Genomic DNA, 17,896 nt, shown 5'->3' on the forward strand with positions numbered 1-17,896 from the left:
TGTCGCAGAAGATAATTTATCTATTCACATACCTCACCTACTATAACGTATCAAAATTACAGACCTTGCAGATTATTCTTTTGTGTTTTGTTCTATCCACAGATTTCCTAAATGCTAGGAGAACTATGTCTATGGACCCAGTTTACCTTGTTACTGCATAGCAATGATTTGTTAAACAATCAGATTTTTGTGGCTGTCTTTACATGTAGTATTCCAAGTGCTTCCAGTGGGTCCTGGTATAAAAATAAATGGAGTAGGGAAAAAAATCTAAACATGATTAATCTGTGCACTAATTTACCATCGGAGCTCAGATAGTATCATGTCTCAACATTTTACTTACAGGGTAAATTTAAAAAACAAACAGCCAACATCTCTTACATCTAGACAGAAATGTGTGGGCACAGATCTATGCATACTTATTTTTCTTTAGAAGTCTACACTCTGACTGAACAAATGCCTCGAATCATTATATACATTTGCCTTAGAAGACCTTGTATCAGACATTTAAGTCTTGTTGTTGCAAAACAACGTATTTAGTGAACCGAGATAAGGATAAAGGAGATGATCTGGAAATATAATGGTGTTTTCCTTGCTTATGTAAGGCTTACTTTTCAGAAGCTCTCACTCATCATGCTTATACATCTTTCCCCATACAAGGCTTGAGGATCTCCAACAAAAGACAGGCTACTATTTCTCCTTCAGTAGCTAAGCCTCCATTATTCTCCCAGACTTGAGTTCATTTTCTGTGAAGCCTCCATGGTGCTTCCCTTTGTGTTTAGCTACATATGGGTTTGAAGAAGAAGGAGCAGATGAAGTACCCCATCTGCTCCTACACCTCCTGTAGTGGTGGTGTCTCAAAGAGACAGAAAGCCATGAGGCTACTCTCTGTGGCCTGCCCAGCTTCCCACAGCAGAAGACAGGGCAAGAGACAGAGCACAGCTGGGAAGGATTCCCCAGCTGATTCTACTCACTGCAAAAGCCCATCAGGGATCAAAACACACATGCATTCTGCACCACCATCCTTGCATATTACTTTCCATGCCTGTGACCTGGCATAGGTCTTTAGGCAGTAACCAGGCACAATAACTTATAGGAAGTATGCAAAAGCATATGCATATGTGTTCAGTAGAATCATGATTTGTATCTTTTACATCTTGGGCAACTAAGAAAGTACACCTTCTCCTACAACTCCCTCCTTAACGTGAGTTGTAAAGCAGTCAGTGAGACTGTGACACACAGCCTCATCGAGTAACAACCATGAATCACAGATAGAAGTAAAGATTTCAAACAATGAGTGAGGAATGTTGATGGAAAGCTGTGCTCCTCTGAGCTGCTGACATCCTTTAGATATAAAGCAAAATAAAGTTTGGAGAAAAATAAAAGTTCTGTTTTATATTTACTCTCTGCTCACAAAATTCCTTCTTTCTTTCCTTGACTAGTCAGAGACATAAAAATTCTATTACAACAAAAGAATTTGTTCCAGACCCCATCAAATGTCAGTGGCGTTCTGATAGCTAAGTGCCAACACAAGATAAAGATTAATAATAGTAGCAGCAACCTCCTTTCCCGAGACTTCTATAAAGAAAAGGGACAGAGAATACCAATGGAGTCACATACACACTTCTCAGCTGCTACCTTCTCGTTTGTGTTGATTCCAGCGTAAACCCTATCGTGAATTGCTTGCATTATTGTCAAAATTCCTGTGGATTATAATGACATGATAACACCACTTCAACCTTTTTCCCTCAGGAAAGAAAGAAAGAAAAAAACCCACCGTGTAACAATGCAGAAATATTGTTTTGTATGCCACACCAGCAACACACATTTCTACAAACTCAGTGACTACATGGACATTCCTCTCTCATGCATAAAAAGATCCTTAACAGGCTGTCTTTACTCACAAGGCCTTTCAACAGGTATTCTTGCTTATGTCTGGTAGTGATATGTACTGTAAACGTGTACACCATCTTATTTTATATTAAAACAGAGACAGATTGTTTCATATAGTTGAAATAACTGATAACAGAAGGCATAGCCATGCTAATTTATGTTGATCAGGATCTGTGCGCATTTTCAAATCTCTGAAGAAAGGAAACTCTTACTGAAGCTGTTATGTCTAAAGCCATCACAAAGCCCAATGGGAAAGAGCTGCACAAGAAAAAATATACTATAAAAATACTTAAATTCTTGTCAACTTCAAAATGGAAGCAAGGTTACACTAATTTCTACACTGAGATTGAAAAGCACCGCTGCATTTAGATCATGAATTAATGGATAGATTAAGATGCAATGGAAGAACTGATTTCAAATAAGCCAGAAACTCTTAAGCCAACTATGAATTTGGGATAGAAAAATACAAACATTCCACTTTAATTCCACTTGATAACAGGAATCTTTCTTACATTCACAAGTTCCCCCCTTCCTCTCCAACAGCTTATAACCTAAGCATTACCAATAAATAACACTGTCCCTGGGCACCAGACTTGTACCACCAAGGTGTACATGTGAGCAGTTCTTGCACTGTGGTGGCATTACTGGTGTAATTTCAATCTCCATGAGAAACAAGACAACAAATCAATGTCTTTCAAACATGAAAAAAAAAAGAAGCAGAGTTAGTGATCAACCTTCAAAAGTGTATTAGAGATGGAGAGGATCACTAATCGTTATTTGGCAACACCAGAAACCACAGGAAAACAACCCCATGAAGAGCACTAGCTGCTGTAGTATCAGTGGAAGCACCTGCGCTCTCTCTGACCTCCTCTGTCTGCGCTGGTAGGGAATTTCTGGGGCTTATCCTGGCAAGGCAGCAGCAGAGGCAGCTTGAAACTTAGTCTTCCACTAGGCTGGAACAATGTTAATGGCCAAAATTGGTTTTTATCACTTTAAGAGTAAATTACCACAGGGATCAGAAGCTAATGGGCAATTCAGCAGCAGATGCTTTTTGCTGTGGTTGTAGATACCCTGAGCTAGGCTTGGGAGGCAGTGCTTCAGTCTTTAGTGCAAAATCACCTGTTTAGATAGCCAAATACAGTAAAGGGTACAGGCAGATATCAACACCAAACAAATATGGAAGCTTGGGCTTTAGCTAGGGTGAACATATTCTCATCACCATCCACTTGTGTCACTTCCACAAAACACCAGTAGAGTACATAGGTTTGTTTTTGATTTTAAAAATACTTTTATAGTGCTTAATGCAACATTTACTTTTTAAGTGCAGGACTAAAGAATTCCTATCTATGCATGACTAAAGATTAAAAATTGTCAGGGATTCTTCCTCAGAAAAAGATAGCTATTAGAAGCCAGATTTCCAAGTCAGTTATCAGGCCAAGTAAAACACTCATCTTGGCCTTAGTAAACGTGTTACGATAAAATCAAGAAGTCCTTAAATACTTCTAAGTTTTCAAAAATATCAGGAAAAAATCTTATTTGACTGGTTAAAAAAAAAAATAAAATAAAAAAATAAATGCCTGCATTTGTGAAGAAAATAGAATTTTCTTTTCCTTGCAGCATTTGATGGAAGCCATACGTATCACTGCTGCAGCATTTCCCTACCTATGGATACAAAGAGCAAAAGGGATTTTATTACATAGGTATTAAATTACAGCTTTACTCTGTAATAATGAACACAGAGATGCAGAACCTGTTACTTTTAAAGCATAAGCATCCTCTAGGGATTTTAAAAAGACATGAAGAATTCCTTGGCTTGCAGGGGTAAGCGCAGCCCTGGTCAGATGGGATGGGGTTGCACTGGGGGAGTGCCATGCTAACGGCTTGCTGTGCTGACAACAAATGAGACAGCTTTCCTTTCCTTGGTGCTTCCCTGCTCTCTTATGTCCCCTGCTAGTAAATCCAGGGCTGACTTGTTTAAAGTAACTCAGAGCAGAAAAATAAAAATTGGTAGTTTTTATGCTGCACAACACTTAAAAAAAAAAAAAATCCCTGACTGACTCAGTATTTCCAGGAGAGTGAACCATTAAAACTTTCAGAATTACAAATAGAGCACTTTTCCATATGGTTCTACTTTTCAAGTAGCTTTCCTGTAAATCCCAATGAACCCAAGACTGATTTGTTAGCAGTGCCACTGTCCGGCGGGTACACATGCTCCTCGCAGAACTGCAAGCCTATAACAAGGACAGATGGGACTGTTCAGGACCATGTACTGCAGCAGGTGACAAAACCTATGACCAGACCTCAGGAAGCTTCATTTCATGACATCAGATTTCCCCTTTTCCCAGAAGATTGCTTCTGTTCTGAGGCACCTAGACAGAAATTTCCTTGTACATACATACTGTACACCTTCAGCCATTCTGAATATCCCTCCCCACAGTTTCAAGTTTGCTCTGCATAAGCTGTGCACCTAGACTTCTAGCAACAATAGTACAAAAATCAAAATTTCTGTCTCACCAGTAATAAACTCCCATTTGCTTTATGTAGAGTGACCTGCCAAGTTAGCTCCCAGATCCAGAGACAAATTGAGAGGCCTTTCCTTTCTTAGGAAATCTCTTAGGTTTTGCTATTCCAACACATGGACATGAATTAGATGCATTGTTACTGGATAATATTATATCCGTGTTTATTTAGCTTTCGAAAATATGACACCTTTTCAAGAAGGGCAGACTAAAATATGACTTTTTGCAGTAATTCCAACTGTGTATTAGCTAACATTTACCATACAGCAGGATGTCAGCTTTAAACACCACTATCATACTACGATGTAATGAATGGGAGAATGCACACAACTCAGTCCTGAGGTTATTTCACTACCATCTGAAGTGCGTATGGAGAGACAGGGCCCACTCTAATTACAATATTGTAGTTTTGACTGACAGACAATATGTCTACAATCAACTCATTTGAAAGCCATGTGTTGCAACAGTTCCTTGTCCGACTCCAAAGTGCACAGAATCAAGATAAATCAATGCCTTGTTACTATACACTAATTCCCCAGTAAAAAAAAAAATAAAAATAAAAATAAAAAAAATCCTGGAAAACACATGTCTACAAAGAACAGCAACATGGGCCAAGAGATACCCCCCCTCCCCCCTTTTTTTTTTTGGTATCTTTTCCTAATTGTTAAAATCTATTGACTTCTAAAGCATAGCCAGAATATTAAAGAGTAATGCCTAAAAACATATATTCCCCAAACAAAACTGCTCACTCCAAACTTCCTGAACTTCATGTTTGTTATTCTAAAGCAAAGTACATTTGAATATTAAAATTTGAAAAATTCCATTTTTGAGATCGCAAGAAAAACAACTTTGGTATTATTACACATAATTCTAATGCACACAAATATATAGCTGACACTGAAACAATGTTTTTATTTTGACCTCACACAGGCCTGCGTAAGTATAATTATTATGCAGCATAATATGACAGAGATATCTGTCATTAGTAGAATTTCTGGAATTTTGAACATACATTTCAATAGCCTAAGTGGACCTAGCTTGGCAATTTAGCTGACCCTGGAAAAGAGTGCCTTATGTTCATCTTGTGCAATCTGTCCACTAACAGATGTACACCATTAAGATGTAAAGCGAGGTGGAGGAGGAGGGGAACAGCAGGAGAAGAGTCAGGCCATTTAGCAGAAGAGCCATGAGTTTCAGTAGGCCAGCGTGAAGGAAGCACAGTAACGTATGGATCACTCCAAACAGGTTTCATGTAAACCTGTGATAAACAAATTACTAGTTTTAAAGCATTGCATTTACTTTATCTTAAATGATATGTAAACTTTTTTTTTTTTAAAGTATCTGCGCTGTGCTTATAGTAAGAGCCCAAGATGGGAAGGGACTGCAATGAGATTTAGGCATTACAGGGGGTACCGCTACTGCCGAAGGACGGCAGCAAATGCAGACAGTTTACAAAGATCCCTTCGTGTGGGGGGAGCAGCTTTCCTCAGCATCACAGACCTGGCCAGCCAGGAAGCCTGAAGCCTACCAGTGGCAAAGTTCTCAGACTAACGCGTTGTGTAGGTGCCACGTTCAGATGTTGGAGTTACTTCACCATAGCAACAGACACAACCTGACACGTTATAAACTCATCTTCCTTATTGCTGCAATAAATGCACTCGAAGAGTTTTACCAGATTTAAGCCCTGTGTTGCCTACTGGTTTCTGTGAAATTTTCTCACCTGCGCTTATTCAGTAACTACCAGAAATGTGCAAAAGCAGACAAGACTTGCGATTAATTATTTTTTTAAATGTTCAAAGTGCCACTTACCAGGATTATCGCAAAATAAAAATATTCATCATATCTGCCCACACCAAATGTTGATATAAATTATTAATTTAAGGCAAATGTGACAATTAAGCAGATTTATTAGCCTTAATACATCATACAATTACTAAATGACTTCTTTTTAAAGCTCATCTTGCCTTCTCTCTGCAATCAACACTTCTTTTCTTTTAGGTCCTATATTTTATTTATCGATGCATATCATTTTGAGAATCAGTTATCCAAGTTAAATTTTGTAGCGACAGCACATAATTAGTGCATAAACAAAGTACATACAGATAAATTATTAGTATCACAATAGCAGTCTCAAAGGAGGAAAAAGGTCCCTTACAAACTGAGATTTTAGTAAATCATTAACAGACAAAAAAAAAATGATTTCTGTAACTGTTGCTAGCATGCACCTTTATTTGTAGTCTCAGTATATGGACCAGTAATTAACTGAGGCTGGACTGCTCACGCCTGAAAGCTCTATCTTTTGCCTCATGGCTAATACCACAGATGGGAGAATAATGGCCACATTCATATTTTCCTGCCTACTGTGTGATGTCTGCCCTGCAAATAACCCAACAGTAGTTTTCAGGATTGTCCAGTATCAAAATTATATGACTTTCATGTTTTTAGAGATACAGGATCTAGCAATGTATGTGAAATATAGCTAGAAAATTTTTGAATCTACTTTTAAAAATAAAGAGATATAAAATATATCTCATTGGACAAAACCAGTGTTTACCAGAAACATTGCCTATTCACTACATATTCCTTTGGGTGTTCTTTATAAAAACACACACACATATATGCACACTTCTATTTTTGTTTTTGCCTTGCACATATTGCTCTGGGAGCTTTGATATTGTTTTCAGCTGAGCAAAAGGAAATGTCAGAGATAATTTTGATAAATGTGAGCTATCTCATACTTTCTGTTAACAAGTGCTTTGTGTGTCTAATAACATGCACCTGTAAAGCTGATTTTTCTTCCTCTTGTGACCTCAAAGAACTGAGCAGAGACTGTACAGTAAAAAGAGACTATACCTACTGCTAGGTCAATAGCATTGACAAAAAGACTTAATCAATGCAGAGATAAAGTAAGGCCTTCTGACCCCCATCCCACCCCACCTGCTGTCCCTTGCTTTGGCAGTGTGTCCCTCAGTAACTTCCTTTGCTTGTTGTGGTTTGCCAGGTAAGTACAAACCTGGGCCCACAGGCGTTGTGCTGTGATGAACATGCCAAGCCACAGCACTTAAGTGAGCGCATCGTGATAGCAGCTGTTAGTGATAGCTGCAAAATATTTAAATCTATGTAAGCCCTTTAGACTGTACTTATACCAGTTTTCAAAAGGAACGTACTCTCTTCAGAATAACTAAAACTACTATGATAACCAATGCTTCCTTCTTTCTAACAGACCCTTACTAAGAAGTGACAAATTCTACAGCATATAATAAGCATGTGTAATTGTACCTGAATGATATTTTGTGCACTACAGTAATTCTCCACTTTATTATTCCTTATAACTAAATGCCTATATTTGTATAAGTATATATTTGCAAATCCAGAAAAAATCACTGTGGTTTCAATCCTCTTTGGTTTTCACCAAGCATTTTTTACCATCAACTCACTACATCATTTTTTCCTTATAAGCCATTGATATTGTTTCCCCTTGGGTGAACTGTGAGGCTTTTAAAGTTTCCTGATACAGACTGTGAAAATTTCCTAGGTTAAGAAACAGCATGTTTTTTCTTGTTTTGCATATTTGGTTCTGGTTTGGTTCTGTTGTTCGGGGGTTAAAACATTAGAAAGAAATAACTATAACCTGGAGTCTAACAAAATGAGAATATTTTATTTATTTAAAAAATCATATTTTTATGCTTACCTTTATCACAAGTGAACAGCTTCAGTTTCTATTTTGAAAAGTTTTTTTTTTTTTTTTTTTTTTTTTTTTTTTTTTTTTTTAATACCGTAAAGGCTGCTGTGAATCTAGGGAAGTAGTAATGAGTTTCTTTCAACCATTTAACAAATATGAAAAAAAAGTGACTGTACACTGGCTTATACGAATTAAAAAGAAAATTACAGTCAATCTGGTTTCCTGTAAAAGATTTTCTAGACTGGATCAGTAGAATCCCAACTGACAAAATATTTTTGCTTTAGATGAGACAACTTTCTCAGCTTTAAAGGAGTTCTTTAGAAAAGTTAAACATTTGATATACATGTTCGCCCATATAGATCCTAATGTTAAAATACTTCCCAGATAAAAGAAATATATTCTGTACTACATTAATTTGCACAGACATAATGTTAGTCTATCAACCTAGGCAAAGATTCAATTCATCTGTGAAGCCTGACTGAATAGAAATCTGCTTTTTAAACCAAGTGGCTTGAAGTCAAATTTTATTTTTATTCAATGTCTTCTCCTGGAATCCTCTAAGCAAGATTGTTTTATTTCAGGAATGCTCATTTAGTCAATTATTTAAATTGAAAAGCCGTACAACGGGATATAGTCTGTGGGGATTTGTTATGTACAGATGGGTCGTTTATTTATGAAATTTGTGAGCTCTACTCCTGTTACAATATTGATGTTCTTCCCCTTTGCTCCTTCTGATTTAAGTAAAATGATAGATATTGAATTGAATTAATTTACAGATTAGCCATTATAATGAAGTCTTATTTAATCATTAAGACAAGTCAAAAGAGGGGGAACACAAAAAATCTGGCTGATGGAGTTTCTGGAGAAATATAGCTATTCAGCAGTCAAGAACAAAACTTCACTAAAGTCTCTTCCACATGTTGGTTTAAGCATTGTCTTCCTAGGTTACTTTTTCTTATGAAGGAAATGTCAGTGTCATCTGCATCACTCACTCTCCATCTCCCCCAAGCAGGTGATGCACAGTTTATAGCCTACCCTTACAGATGCATTTGATTTAGGTGCTGTAGTAAAGTGGAAGTGTCAAGGTGATTCATCTGTCTGCCACTGCTGACAGCTGTGTTACACAAAGTGCCCGTGTGGAGCACATTGATTGGGCTAAAGAAGTAGGTATTCCAATATCAAAGGGAAAGACTTTCTTTGTCATTACAAATGCAGCACTGGCTTTTGACCAATATAACAGAACGGCCTGCATGAATATTTTGCTGCATATTCTGGATATGTTTCCAAGATTCCTTGCCCTGTGACAGTGACCAACAGCAAACTTGCTTGAAAAAGAAATCGTGTTGCCATGACTAAATTAAAAGAGGGGAATAAAATGTACTAACTTCTTAAAGAAAAATAAGAAAACTTGAGCACTCTACCCTTGATTTGTCACATGTGTTTAAACAACATCCACTAGTATCTAAAAATGTTATTTATTTTTGCTACAAGTCCTGCAAAACAGCTATTTTTCTTTCAGTGTATTCCTGAAGTTCCTCAGCATTGTCCCATACTTTTATGGAAAATTATCTCCCATTATCTATTTTGTAAATTGTCACCATTACTTTTACCAGATGACTACTTTTACAAGGTTCTTATATTAGTAAAACATTTCCTAGATACTGCCATTTTGTAATCTAATTTCCGTCTTTTCATCCATTCGTGAGAAATGAACCTTGCTGGCCAAGTTGAATGATAGGTATGTATACATACATGTAGTCTGAGGTGTCATTTGTAGAAGAATGAATTATTATGGGAGTTAATGGGAGCACCCTATAATGATACAGTGTCAACTAAAGCTATTTATCCATCATAATTTCTATCTTTATAGATTAAAAATAGTTGTATATTCAAAAGTAATCTGCAATTCAGTGCATCAGTTGTTGATGTGTCAGTAATTTATCTAAAATAGGCCATATTTTAATCATAATGTCCCCAAAATATTGCAAGTTCTTTTAATAGTGTGCTGTGTTTCAGGAAAATGTGTTCAATTTCAGGAAAAAAAAAAAGTTACATTCAAACTCTTCTTGGTGCCCTTGCTATTTTGAAAAAGACAAGAGACATTGAAATTCTGTTTCAGTCTTCTACCTGTAAAACCACACTTCCCTTACATGAGGTTATAACCAAAGCAGAAACGCCAGCCTCAGAATGTAGGACTTAACTGTGAACCATGAAATCCTAATTACTGAGTTGTTTGCCAGGAGACAAAAGGCTGGCTGACAACACAGTATACTAATGCAGTTTGATCCGTAGAGTAATAATATACTAGGAGCCATCAAATGATTTCAGAATACTCCTTTGGCTTTTAATTGAGAATTTTTAAGTGAGAATCAGAAGCACTAAGATACTATCTAAAGTATCTGTTTCTTTCTTGACAAATAAAACCTCCTAAAACTGATGGAAAATAAGGGACAAGTGGACTGATGAAAGGCCAAACCTCACAGGACACAAGCAGGAAAGTACACGGCATAGGAATGTTTAAGAATCTGCATGACTTTGGGAGCCAGTTTAAAAGTTTCCTCTGAATAACACAACTTCGTGGCACATCACTGTACCAGGCACCTAACATAGGTCTACTGAGGTAAAAGCATTTAGAGTACCTTATTACATCTCCACCATACTTGAAGAATAATGATTAGCAAGTTCAGACAGTCCTTCTCTTCATATTTACCAGTTGTTCTACAACTTCAATCCCAAATACACCATGATTCCTTTTACCATTAAAAAAAAGCTTGTAAACAAAAAACGTAGATGATGACTGGAAAGAAATATTTCCTACTACTATATTATAACGCTCTTTTGGTAGCAGCATGAAACCTTATAAATTGTCTGTTAGCTCTTTCAATGAACATTAGCTTCCATTTAAGCAATTAGAATGCTTATATCATTAATCAGAATTTGCACCTTAATGCAAATAGCAATATATAATATGATGAAAAATTCTAATGCTAAGTTAGAAAAATAAGGCTGCCATTGTATTTCTAAAACAATGCTGATCAGGAACCTGGGCATGTGCCATGCTGTGGAAATTTGATGTTGGTGTAATTCTGCATCTGACACAGTCAGCCTCCAGCATGCGTGCAGCTCCGTCAGTTATCTCTTAAAGTGAGTTTACGCAGAAGTGAAGCCTTCAGGGACATCAGAGTCAGCTTTTGCTCTCTGGACACAAATGACTGTGGTACCAAGGTATCCACTTGCTAGGTACCAACTAGCAGGTTAGTACCTTTCACTAGTTGGCCCTGACCAACTGGTAAACTACACTGTACCATCATGTGCTAAGATCTCATGACTGGAGTGAGACAGAACTTGCCTATTGCGGATCCCTAACAAGTTCACGGAGGAGAAATCCATTAAAGCTTATATATATAATGTGTGTGTATATATATATATATATATAAAGGCAAATATCTGAGTCATGAAGTCTTGGAGTGGCAAACTGCTGACAGGTGGGAAAATATTCTGGAGAAGTATCAGTCTGGGCTTGCTCATCTCATTATGAACATTGGCCTAATCTTCAGAAATGTTCTCTCATAACATGTCGTTCATTTGCCAATAACAAACCTGTTCTGAAATGAGAAAATATTAAGGGAAATTGGAAATTTTAGTGATGAACAATGATCATGAGAAAGTTACCCTTAAGTAAGAGACTAAGTGTCTCACCATCTCCGACCACTAACTTTGAAGGCAGATAAAAGGTATTTGTCCGCTATTGTTAGTATTTTTGTTGTGACTATTAACCACTGGCACTCCTCCCTGCAGTGGTTAGTTTATTTGGGAGTGAACCCAAGCTCTTACATTAAGCACCCCTTTGTTGTTCAGGTCTTCAGGGGAAAAGCCTGGTGTTAGACCTCCAAAGATCAAGCATTTCCATGACTGCTTATAAAATAGTAGAAAAAATTGTATTTGTACATATCCTCTTAAAAAATTATTTTCCCTGTGCAAAACAGTTTAGCCCCAACATCTCAGGAAAACAAGCATTTCTTAGCGAGAATCCTTCTGATTTGAATTCTTACATACAAGGCACTCTTGGACTATATCCATTGAATAAGCTCACTTTCTTAACTACTGCCTATCTTTTTTATATCAAATTGTATTTGATCGTTCATTTTTTATTTTATTTTTTATTATTTTTTTAATGCATGAATATTCACCTGTGTTGAAAATCACTGGCTTATTTTCTCTGGATGTCTTTTCTTTTACTGTTGGAATTGCAACAATTCATAAACACATTTTTTACTTTGTTCAATTTCTTATGCCCCTATAGCTTGGTTAATAAACTGTGGTTCAGAAATAAGAAATTCTAGTTTTCTTTTTTTTTTCTTTCTTTTTTTTTTTTTTTTTTAATACAAGAAATCAAATCCAACATCTGGTGTACAGAAGTAGCATGCATATATATCTTTCGTATGATTTTCAATATAGAAAGCTATTCTGATAACCATCCTTCACATAGTGTGGCTGTCCAAGGAATTCAGGTAACTAAAAATCACTAAGAGAGTGAAAATATTGTATTTGTAAAAGAAAAAAAAGTAACTGACTTTAGTTCAGAATGATATATTTAGACTGAAAATATATGAAAATATTTCTGAAACACACTTTTCTTTAATATATATCCAAGAACATTTCCACTGTGCAATGTGCATTGCATTGAACTTAGAATATTTTTACAAAGCACCTTTACAAAGCCACAAATTGTCATTGAGATCAGGGAAAGAAATATAATTCAAAAAGACATTGTTAGAAGTGAAAAATTATATGACACTGTATCAATACAGTATTACTAAATTCATAATTTATTATGCTTTTATTTGGACTCTTAAGCATATTTAAATTTGGCCATGTAGTTTCATCACAAATACACTATCATTTGATACATACAGTATCATTTCTCCATGATCAAAGTACATGAAGATAATGTTTCAGGAGGCTGATTATAAATGTTATGTATTAATTCTGTAATATTTTTATAGCAACAGCATTAGACTTGTTTTATGGAAGATGTGTTGCAACTTGGCATGTGAAATGGAGATTGCACAACATACACACATGCATGAAAAGAAAATTAAACTGTGATGTCTTGTTCAGAAACACATTGTCACCCCAGATGTCTTACTACAAAATCCTCTGGCCAACAAAAATAATTCCAAATAAACCGCACACAGCTTATTTACACAGAAATTAAAAACTGATCAGAATATTACTGAAAAAGTCTTCAAATGTTTTTCAGACTTTATTAGTCTAATAGAGTTCAGTTCTTTTGTTCCCCAGTAGCTATATGCTTATCATAATACCGTATCATAAGCCATACACAGTCACTTGGAATAAGCGTACTTCATCCCGTTCTCTAGTTTGTGGGTATTTTTATATTTACATTGTTGGAATGAGAAGAACGTCCCATATTCCTCATGAGGATCTAAGGGATGCTCATGCAGGCTTTTTTTTTTACATTATCATCAGTAGTTAAAATGAGTAAATGATGGAGGAAATGCTTAGTCAAGCTATAGAAACATGAAAGAGGAAAAAAAATATTTCATGTCTGTTTTTCACATTAAAATACCTTTATCTGTTTCAAATTTAAAGGCAAGTAATAGCCAATATATGCATTAAGATCTCTCAGATACAAGGTAGTATGACTATTGCAGACCATCCATATAGACTACTGGTACTTTTCTAAGCTGAGCACTTAGGGGCCCAAATCCCTTGGGTGACTCTGAAAATGTTACACATCATCACCTCAATGCCAAATCAAGCCATTGCAAATGTGTATTTCATACTGTTTGCACATATATTAGACCAATCCTTTTGAGGACAGAGACGTGTTTCCTTGGATCTCTGCACTTTGCTGCATAAATCCTCAACATTCACCAGAGCCAAAAAACTGTTTCCTTTAGTTCAAACTGATATCAGAGGGACAATTTTTGCTTTGATTAAAAAAAAAAAAAAAAAAAAAAAAAAGCTTTAGCCTTTAAACTTGAGACTTGATTAATTACAAAAGTAAAAAATCCACTGAAGCAAAAGGTATTTTGCTTGTACACAGACTGAGTTGTAGTCAATAGAATTTTTTTTTTTTTTTTTTTTTTTTTTTTTTTACAAATCTGGAAGAACTTTAATGAAATGATACTGGTTAAAATAATGACATTTTTCTAGAATTAAAAAGTAGTAAATCTTCTGAAATTTCAGCATAAAATAATCCACATTAAATGTCATAGAGAGGAACTCTTTGTTCAGTAATAGTTCAGTTAACTGAACATTATAACCAAGACAGACTTTGCTTTTTTCTTAAATTATGAGAATTAGCTTGGTAAAAACACAGTTTTACTTTGATATAAGGTGCCCTTCTGAAATAGGCAACTGTGATTTAAGATTACAATGTTGTAACTTCAAAATGAAGCTCTAACATCAATTTTTATTTTTTATTTTTTTTTTTAAATAAATGAAACAGTTAAAGAGAGCATCTCAAAGCATACTGCAGGGACATCTATACTATCTATACTCATTATTTATAGGAAATATTAAACAAATATTCATTTTCAATGTTTAGTGTGCAAAAGTACATTTCATCCTAACTGGTTTTGCATCTGTATAATAGCACAATTAATATGTTTTCCATGGATTACTTCATGGAAGATAACACTTTCAAGAAAAATTAAATATGGATATAACCTTCTGGCTCAAGATGTCCCTAAACTGCAGATTGCTAGAAATGTCTCTGGGGAAAAAGGCAGGATGTCTGTGTGCTTGCTTTGCTCTCATTCAATATTTTCAGATGAGCTCTACAATCCAGTGCTGTAGCAAAACGCTAGTCTGAGAGCAAGCCAGTGGCTGTGGACACCAGTCACTTACCTTCTCACCAAGGTGACACTGGAGCATTTCTATGCAATACTTTTGTTCTTGAGAAAGGGAAAGGACTGAGAATGGCCTTCAGTAAAGGGACACAGATGTTTGTGTTTATTGCACCACCTGAGCTAATTAAAATTCTTACCTTTTAAAAAAAGAAAAAAAGCTTCCCATGGGAATGAAAAGTGGCTTTAAAAAATTACAGATGCGATAATGAAAAAAGATTATTTTCAAAGTAAATTATTTGGTTTAGCATTTTTGAGGAAAACAAAATATTGTTACCCTGCTGTCCAATATTTAAGGTTTCTTTGTTTGGATTAGGACATAAAGAAACTGATTTGTTAGACAAGCTTATCAACTTTGTCTGAAGTTGCAAGACAGCTTTATAGCACCTTACATTGAATAAGAGTTTTTTGCTTAGCATTTAAGAGAGAAAAAAAATTAAGAAAGTATCCTATACAAGGACACAAGTATCCTTGAACATTTATGGGTGATAATCTTTGTCAGATTAACATTTCCATGATAGTACATGGTATTACTTTTATACTAAAAAAAAAAATAAAATAAATAAAATAAAATCTTGCTGAGTATTTCCCAGATTTTACTGAGCTTTGTGTTATGCAGAGGGATTTCTAAGTGGGACCTACAAGAAGATACTAGTCTCCCGTAAGAGATTTATACATACACAAATTCATATTTTGGTTGGAGGTGAATCCACCCCACATTATTTTTTTTACTTGTTTTATTTTCAAGGACTAAATTGCTTTTGTAGTGAAATAGTTAATGACTATAAATTGGAAAAAAAAAAACAACCCACCCCCAAAACACTTATTTCAGTGAACTGCTCTTTAAACAATATTGTCAGACAAAAGCAGAAAAAAAAGCTTTAATCTGGATTAGTTTTAGACTCAAATACTTTTGTTGAGATAAAAGATATCTCTTCGCAGATAGGTTTCTGTGTTTACCTAACAATTAACAAATATTTTCTAAAGGTCTGAGAATTTTCCATACCATCTTGATACAATTGAATAGAAGACCCATTTAGCCTAATGAGCATTAAGATTAAATCATTTACTAACAGATCAAAGGAGATTTTAATTATGTAAACGAGTTGTTCAGAAACACAAAATGTTCCATTAAGCTTCACAATTAATACATACAATATTTATGAGTTCAGACTTTTTTCCTTGTTAAAAATTGATTGTTACATCAAAAAAAGTTTCCCTAGATGCACTGATTGAAGGAAAAATATTTTAAGTCATAAAAGTAGCAGGCATGCAAAAGATTTTACAGCCTTTTGATTTTCTTTCTCCTCTTCTTTTTTGTTGTTGTTGCTCTGAGCGTCTTGTCACCAGATGTTCATTATGTGTACAAAAATACTGAGTTCATATAAGTAAGTACTCACAGCATGGTCATACCATGCTGAATGCATGTCACTGGGATCTCTAAATGGAAATAGCGCAAAATAAAGCACTTCTAAAAAAATAATCTTAAAGGTTTCATTGCTTTCTATTCATTAGAATATAAAACAATGGAATAAACTTGGTGCAAACTTGAAACTGAGCTTTGGTTCACTGCTGTGTATCCTTTTTTTTTTTTTTTTTTTTTTTTTTTCCTTTTAAGGGAACAACCTTAAATATAACAAAGCATGAACATAAAGCAACTACTCCAAGCAAGGGTGTCATTCTGTTCCTATATTCAGACAGGCATTACCTTTGAGTGGCACAAGAAAACCCTGACATGATAAATCATTAAATCACTATATTATTTTTAACAGGCAAGATTAAAATAAATGCAAAGGAAAAAAATGATGGAAAGAATGCTGATAAAATATGCAAGTAGGATTAGTTATAGAGTAATTTATTTCTACTAGAAGTTCTACTTAGGAAAGCAAATCAACAGAATGGAAGTCTGCTGACACTAAATAATCCTGAAAAGCAGAGAACAGTTGTAGGAAAACTGATTACTACTTGAGAGGGAATAAAAATACATTCAAATTACCAAGGCCTGCAGTATGCATTAGCAAAACTTTCTACATAATTATTTTCTACAATTAAAAGAACCTAGAAAGTACATTAAAAAAAAATAAGATAATGGATCTAGGAGATATACTGGGGAAAAATTCCACCCTCAGTTACACAGTGTGCTCCAGTAGAGTACGATAGATTACTGAACTTTATGAAGATTCGTCTGAGAACACAGACTGCTTTTAATGTTCATCAGAGTTAGCAGCTCAGTTATTAAGGCTACTCAGAGGCACTGACAAATGTGTAAATTTGTCCTGAATAGTAAATTGCTGATGCCTCTATGTTAGAATAAAATATTTAAATATTTTCTGAAATCTGTACCATTGTGTCAGTGAAAAATTCCAACACCTTCAATATTCTGTCTTAGCAGAGCAGCTGAAGCTTTTTTTTTTTTTTTTTTTTTTTTCTCCATATATTAGGAACTCAGCATACTTTAGCTCTTTCACTCAATATCATGATCTTATGATTGATCTTATTTATTTTTGGTTTGTGTGCAACTTGAAATTGATGCCAGAGTTCTTCTAATTATAACACAGTCAACATAATGACAGAAATCTTATGTCCTGGAACTCCATAAATAATTCAATGGAACTCAATAGTTTATATTCATTGCAATCCTAATATATCTGCAAACTTATGGTCAGTTTTCAGGTATTTTATATGATTTTACCTTTCTATTAAATTACAATTCTACCCCAAAACAGAGTAATTTGCAATGCTCCTAATGCTCTTGCTTTTGGATACAGATGGCTAGTGATAAAAAGTTGAATTCACTATCCATCTATTCACTGTCTATCAAAATAAGTGTGAACGTAAATTATCCCAATCACTTTCATGCATGGCATATGAGAAATGATAAATTTGAGTGTCTATTTTTCCTTTTGGTAGAAGAAAGGAACAACCAA

This window comes from Aythya marila (assembly GCF_965140915.1).
Source record: "Aythya marila genome assembly, chromosome: 13".
Taxonomy (NCBI): Eukaryota; Metazoa; Chordata; class Aves; order Anseriformes; family Anatidae; genus Aythya; species Aythya marila.